This window comes from Lolium perenne, chromosome 5, assembly GCF_019359855.2.
Source record: "Lolium perenne isolate Kyuss_39 chromosome 5, Kyuss_2.0, whole genome shotgun sequence".
Lineage (NCBI taxonomy): Eukaryota > Viridiplantae > Streptophyta > Magnoliopsida > Poales > Poaceae > Lolium > Lolium perenne.
In genome coordinates this window covers 208,744,447-208,751,791 of record NC_067248.2, presented here as the reverse complement: position 1 = coordinate 208,751,791, position 7,345 = coordinate 208,744,447, and positions in this window count along the sequence as shown.

Here is a 7,345-nt window from a genome sequence, read left to right as displayed (position 1 = left end):
CTCATCCAAAGTCACAAGTTTTTAACATATGGAACAATCTCCACTTAGCCATTTTTTGCAAATTATTAAATTCTAAATTTCCACCACCACCTCAAATCACCTCTGGTCAAATACAACTTATCTAAACACTTACTTTTCAAATAGATTCACCATTTGAATATTTTCAAATTTGGATATTTTTGCAATTTACAAAATCGGGCACTATTTGCAACTATTGCAAATAGTGATTCTACTCCACCTAAACTACCCTAACCTACACCATTGTGTCCCCTGGTCCCCTCAGACCCTAAATGGTGCATAGTAATGCTAAGGAGAGGAGGAGAGCAGCTAGGGCATGGCCATGCCGGCCATGTCGCCGAGCCCGACGACCTCCCCTCTCTTCCCTTGCCTCCCTGCCCTGGCCGCTTCGCCACAGCACGCCACCGCATCGCCTAGCACTCCCTAGCACCGCCATGGTCGATGAGAACGACGACAACGGCCGGAGATCGCGCGCCCAGCACACGCCCTGGACGCCGCTCGCGTCGCGCATGCACGCCATGGACGCGCTCAGTACACGCGCCGCGCCGCCACCTCGCTCTCGCCCTGGACCCGCTCTCGACGCCTTGAGCATCACCACGACACCTGGACGCTGCCAGACACCCGCCAGACCACGACCCGCGCCCACCGCCGCCGGAGAAGGAAACCCTGCTCCGCCGCGGGCGCGACAGACCTGGAAGCAATGCGACACAACCAGGCCCTCCCCGACCGAGCTGTCGCCGCCATTCGCCTCGCCTGGACACGTAGAACACTGCTACACCCTCGCCTAGCTCGACCAGCCACCGGAAGCGCCGCACCATGGTCGACCGCCACCCTGCCCCGCAGCACTCAAGCAACGCTATAAAAGGAGAGCTCCCCTTGCTGATCCAAGCACACCACCAGACTCCCCACCTCTCACAACCACTCAACCACCCCACCGTTCATCTGATTCATGCCGGAGAAGGGCCAATTGCAAGATCGCCGCTGCGGAAGCCCTGCAGAAATCAACGGCGAACCAGACCACCTCGAGCTCACCCACATCTACCAGCCGCTTCGCCGTCGTCCACCACTTCCCCGAGCATATTGCCAACCCTAGCTGGAGCCACCGTAAGCCCTCCGACCCCCTACCTGAGCCGCCGGTGAACTCCTCTCTCGCCGGCGGAACGATGAACCACGGCCGTTAGATTTCGATCTAATCCAACGCACCACACTCGCCCATACCGATTCGGGTTTAGTGAGTCACTGACGCGCGGACCCCACCCTGTCAGCGCGCCGTGCATCTGTGGACCGTGGTTGGGCTGGACTGGGTTGGTTTGGGCCGTTTTTAAATCTTTTCAGCCCAGTAGTGTTTCCCGCCGGCCCTTTTAGTTCAAATGTTATTTAAACAATTCAAATAATTTCAATACTGCTGCCACTTTGAAATTAAATAGATTTAAATTGGCTAAACCAAATTTGATGAACTTTATATTGTTGGAAAGCTAGAGAAATTATCTACAACATGCCACTAGTCCCATGACCAGATTCCTTGTACAATTAATGTGATAAAAATAACAAGGCAGGGACTTTTCCCTATTCAAATAATTATTAAAAATCAACCAAAATAGATATTAAGTTAATTCCAACTCTAATAGCTCACATTTGACTTACACAAATTGTTTCTGCCATAAAATGGTGTGGTCACTTTGCATGATCATGCCCTGGTTTAATTAATGGATCATTTGACTAGTTTAACTAGTTGATATTGTCCAAAACTATTAAAGTAAATTATGTGGAGTCTTATACTTCATTTAAACTTGTCTCACATGAATTCATGGGATGTTTGGACCCCTGGTCCCAAACTCTCTTATATGAATTACTTGAGATTTAAATCATATGTAGTGATATTAAATGATATGAGGTGATCTACCTCATTTAAATCATTTTCCCAAATGATGATGATGAACATTTGACTTAGGTCCATATGAGTTCATATATGATTGTTTGAGAAATTAAATCTTAAGAAGATTTCAATGGGAGGAAATTATTTCTCAAGAACCCTATGGAAACTATCATTTACATATTAAATACAAAGAAGTGAATTCTATTTAAACAACACAACCCATGCACCTAAGTAGATTATTTTGTGTGCATAGAATAGTTTGTGTGTTTATATGTGATGTATGGAATAGCCATTGAATTAGTGAGTAATTATACTCGTATTCAAATTTAGACGGTAGCACCGGAGAGTACGCCGAAGAAGAAGGTTGCTACCAAGAGGAGGAGGAGGAACAGTTTGAGAACTACCAAGGCAAGCTAATATTCTTGCAAAGTGCAAAGCCCCTTGGGGCAAGGCACCATGAATCTTACCTTTTCTTACATAAGCCTAGCCCAAGTTTTTACATTACAAGTTTTTACTTGTTTTCTCAATAAGTTACTTTCATAGTTAACTTTGGTCAAAGTACAAGTTGGTTACTAGAGTAGTGAAGTTAGTCTCCATCAAGCAAGCAAGATAGCACCCCTCATGATTTAGAGCTAGTGCTAATGAAATAAAACTTGACTACTCTAGATGGGAACAATGTGAATTTGAAATGAATTTGAAACCTTGGAATGAAGATACATTCCATTGAATGATTTTTGAAGGTGAATATGACCAAGAGAAGATGGTGATTTTTGATAAACAATGATGTTGGTTTGAATGCGATACCTTTCCAATTATTAAGTACCCCCACAATACCTGATTATGGGTAGGGCTTAACTGGAAGTTTATGCGTCTTAGTATGGGTTCCCTCTGAACACACGTCATAGGGGTTACGCTTGAGGCTGCCTCCGTTGTTGAGAAATGATGTGAAATTGAGGTGAATTGTACGGCCAAGCCACATGCAGTTCCCAGGTTGACAGTTGGTCTTCACTGGGAGGCCAAGCTCATGGGGAGAGGTGCTCATACTAGGATTTGTAAGTGAAAGGTTATGGTTGATGATCCGCGTACTGTGTTACGATGATTCGGGGTAATCCTGACGGATGAAATCAAATGTTGTGGCACAAGTGTGCAACCTCTGCAGAGTGTAAATCTATTCGAATAGCCGCGTCCACGGTTACAGACGGTTGGAAAGGCCATATAGTTTCCGATGTCATATCTTTGAAAATGATGTTGAAAGGTGATGGTGAAATGACTTGTGGTGAATTGAATTGAAATCACCACTTGAATGGTGGGAATGACACTAATGTTCCCACTTGAGTTAGTTAGCACTTGAACAAAGCTTTTCTCAAACTTTGTGAACTAAAACTAGCTTTATGAAAATAAACTAGAGCTTAGCAAACCATAGTAGAATGTCTAGCACTTACATTAGTATTAGTTTGCGAGTACTTAAAGTACTCACGGCTTTGTCCCTGGCTATTCAAATGGCCAGAGTATGAAGATGAACAAGGAGATGACCAGCAGGACGCCTACGACAACTAGGAGTCTTCCGACGTCAAGCGTTGGCCTGTGGACTAGAGAGTCCTTGTATCTTACGCTTCCGCTATGTTGAACTATGAACTTGTGTTTGTTCGTTGATCAATAGATCAACTATTCGTGTAATATGGATCATGTGATTCCAAATTTGTAAGACTTATGGTTTGTAATGAATGATGACTGTGATACTTAACTATTATGCCTCGCAACAACAATATTTCTGGGATTGCGATGTATGACATAATAGGCATTCGGACTTAAAAATCCGGGTGTTGACAGTTCCACCTATATAATGAGGGGCCAAGGGGAGGGGGCCGGCCACCCAAGAACCACAAGGTGGCCGCACCCCTATAGTGGCCGGCGCCCCCTCTCCCCAAACCCTAGCGGCCTCTCTCCTCCACTAAATCCCGCACGCTTAGCGAAGCTCCGCCGGACTTCTCCACCACCACCGACACCACGCCGTCGTGCTGTCGGATTCAAGAGGAGCTACTACTTCCGCTGCCCGCTGGAACGGGGAGGTGGACATCGTCTTCATCAACAACCGAACGTGTGACCGAGTACGGAGGTGCTGCCCGTTCGTGGCGCCAGAAGCGATCGTGATCAAGATCTTATACGCGCTTTTGCAAGCGGCAAGTGAACGTCTACCGCAGCAACAAGAGCCTACTCTTGTAGGCTTTGGAATCTCTTCAAGGGTGAGACTCGATAAACCCCTCGTTGCTACCGTTTTCTAGATTGCATCTTGGCTTGGATTGGGTGTTCGCGGTAGGAAATTTTTTGTTTTCTATGCAACGTTATCCTACAGTGGTATCAGAGCCGTGTCTATGCATAGATGGTTGCACGAGTAGAACACAATGGTTTTGTGGGCGTTGATGCTCTTGTTATCTTTAGTTTGAGTACTTTGCATCTTTGTGGCATAGTGGGATGAAGCGGCTCGGACTAACTTTACATGACCGCGTTCATGAGACTTGTTCCTCGTTCGACATGCAACTAGTATTGCATAAGAGGCTTTGCGGGTGTCTGTCTCTCCTACTATAGTGAAGATTCAATTTACTCTTCTATTGAAAACATTAGTATCAACGTTGTGGTTCATGTTCGTAGGTAGATTAGATCTTCTCGAAAACCCTAAACCACGTAAAATATGCAAACCAAATTAGAGACGTCTAACTTGTTTTTGCAGGGTTTGGTGATGTGATATGGCCATAATGTGATGATGAATATGTATGAGATGATCATTATTGTATTGTGGCAACCGGCAGGAGCCTTATGGTTGTCTTTAAATTTCATGTTGAGTAGTATTTCAAAGTAGTTGTAATAGTTGCTACATGGAGGACAATCATGAAGACGGCGCCATTGACCTTGACGCTACACCGACGATGATGGAGATCATGCCCGAAGATGATGGAGATCATGTCCGTGCTTTGGAGATGAAGATCAAAGGCGCAAAGACAAAAGGGCCATATCATATCACATATGAACTGCATGTGATGTTAATCCTTTTATGCATCTTATTTTGCTTAGATCGCGACGGTAGCATTATAAGATGATCCCTCACTAAAATCTCAAGATAATAAAGTGTTCATCCTTAGTAGCACCGTTACCATGACTTGTCGTTTCGAAGCATCTCGTGATGATCGGGTGTGTTAGAATCAACAAGTACATACAACGGGTGCAAGACAGTTTTGCACATGCGGATACTAAGGTGGCCTTGACGAGCCTAGCATGTACAGACATGGTCTCGAAACACGTGATACCGAAAGGTAGAGCATGAATCATATGGTTGATATGATGAAAACTTTGAGTGTTCGCCATTGAAATCACACCTTGTCTCGTGATGATCGGACTTAGGTGCGGTGGATTTGGTTCGTGTGATCACTAAGACAATGCGAGGGATATTGTTTTGAGTGGGAGTTCACCTAGATTTTTAATTATGTTGAATTAAAATTTGAACTCAATTTGTCATAAACTTAGTCTAAACTTTTGCAAATATATGTTGTAGAGATGGCGTCCCCAATCAATTTTAACCAGTTCCTAGAGAAAGAAAAACTTAAGAGCAACGGTAGCAACTTCACCGACTGGTTCCGTCATGTGAGGATCTTCCTCTCTGGCGGAAATCTGCAATATGTGCTTGATGCACCGCTAGGTGACCCTCCTGCAGAAACTGAAATCGATGAAGTAAAAGCTGTTTACGAGACTCGGAAAATACGGTACTCTCAAGTTCAGTGTGCCATCCTATGCAGTCTAGAATCCGATCTTCAAAAACGTTTTGAGCACCACGATCCTCATGAGTTGATGAAAGAGCTGAAAGCTATTTTTGAGACTCATGCGGCCGTGGAATGCTATGAAGCATCGAAACAATTCTTCAGCTGCATGATGGAAGAAGGCAGCTCCATTAGTGAGCACATGCTCGCCATGACCGGGCATGCGAAGAAACTCAGTGACTTGGGAATAGTGATTCCTAACAGACTGGGGATTAATCGTGTCCTTCAATCACTGCCACCAAGTTACAAGAACTTTGTGATGAACTACAATATGCAGAACATGAACAAGGAGTTACCTGAACTCTTTGGCATGCTAAAAGCTGCTGAGATTGAGATCAAGAAAGAGCACCAAGTGTTGATGGTCAACAAGACCACCAGTTTCAAGAAACAGGGCAAGTCTAAGGGAAAATTCAAGAAGGGTGGCAAGAAAGCTGCCACGCCTCCTATGAAACCTAAGAACGGCCCTAAGCCTGATGCTGAGTGCTATTACTGCAAGGAGAAGGGACACTGGAAGCGTAATTGCTCCAAGTATCTGGCTGATCTGAAGAGCGGCCTTGTCAAGAAGAAGAAAGAAGGTATATCTGATATACATGTTATAGATGTTTATCTCACTGGTCCTCGTTCTAGTACCTGGGTATTTGATACTGGTTCGGTTGCTCATATTTGTAACTCGACACAGGAACTAAAGAATAAACGGAGACTAATGAAAGATGAAGTGACGATGCGCGTTGGAAACGGATCCAAGGTCAATGTGATCGCAGTCGGCACACTTCCTCTACATCTACCTTCGGGATTAGTTTTAAGCCTAAATAATTGTTATTTTGTACCTGCGTTGAGCATGAACATTATATATGGATCTTGTTTAATGCAAGACGGTTATTCATTCAAGTCTGAGAATAAAGGTTGTTCTATTTTTATGAATAATATCTTTTATGGTCGAGCACCAGAAAAGAATGGCTTATTTCTGTTAGATCTCGATAGTAGTGATACGCATATACATAACGTTGATGCTAAGCGAATTAAATTGAATGATAATTCTACTTATATGTGGCACTGTCGTCTTGGTCATATTGGAGTGAAACGCATGAAGAAACTCCATAAAGATGGATTACTTGAATCACTTGACTTTGAGTCACTTGATAGATGCGAAGCATGTCTAATGGGAAAAATGACTAAGACTCCATTTTCTGGTATGATGGAGCGAGCTACTGACTTATTGGAAATCATACATACCGATGTATGCGGACCGATGAGCGTAGCATCGCGCGGTGGTTATCGTTATGTTCTAACCTTCACAGATGATCTGTGTAGATATGGGTATATCTATTTCATGAAACATAAGTCCGAAACTTTCGAGAAGTTTAAGGAATTCCAAAGTGAAGTAGAAAATCAACGTAACAAGAAGACTAAATTTCTACGATCTGATCGTGGAGGTGAATATCTGAGTTATGAGTTTGGCATACATTTAAAGAAATGCGGAATACTTTCACAATTGACACCGCCGGGAACACCACAACGAAACGGTGTGTCCGAACGTCGTAATCGAACTCTCTTAAATATGGTTCGTTCTATGATGTCTCTTACTGATTTGCCGTTATCATTTTGGAGTTATGCATTAGAGACAGCCGCATTCACTTTAAAT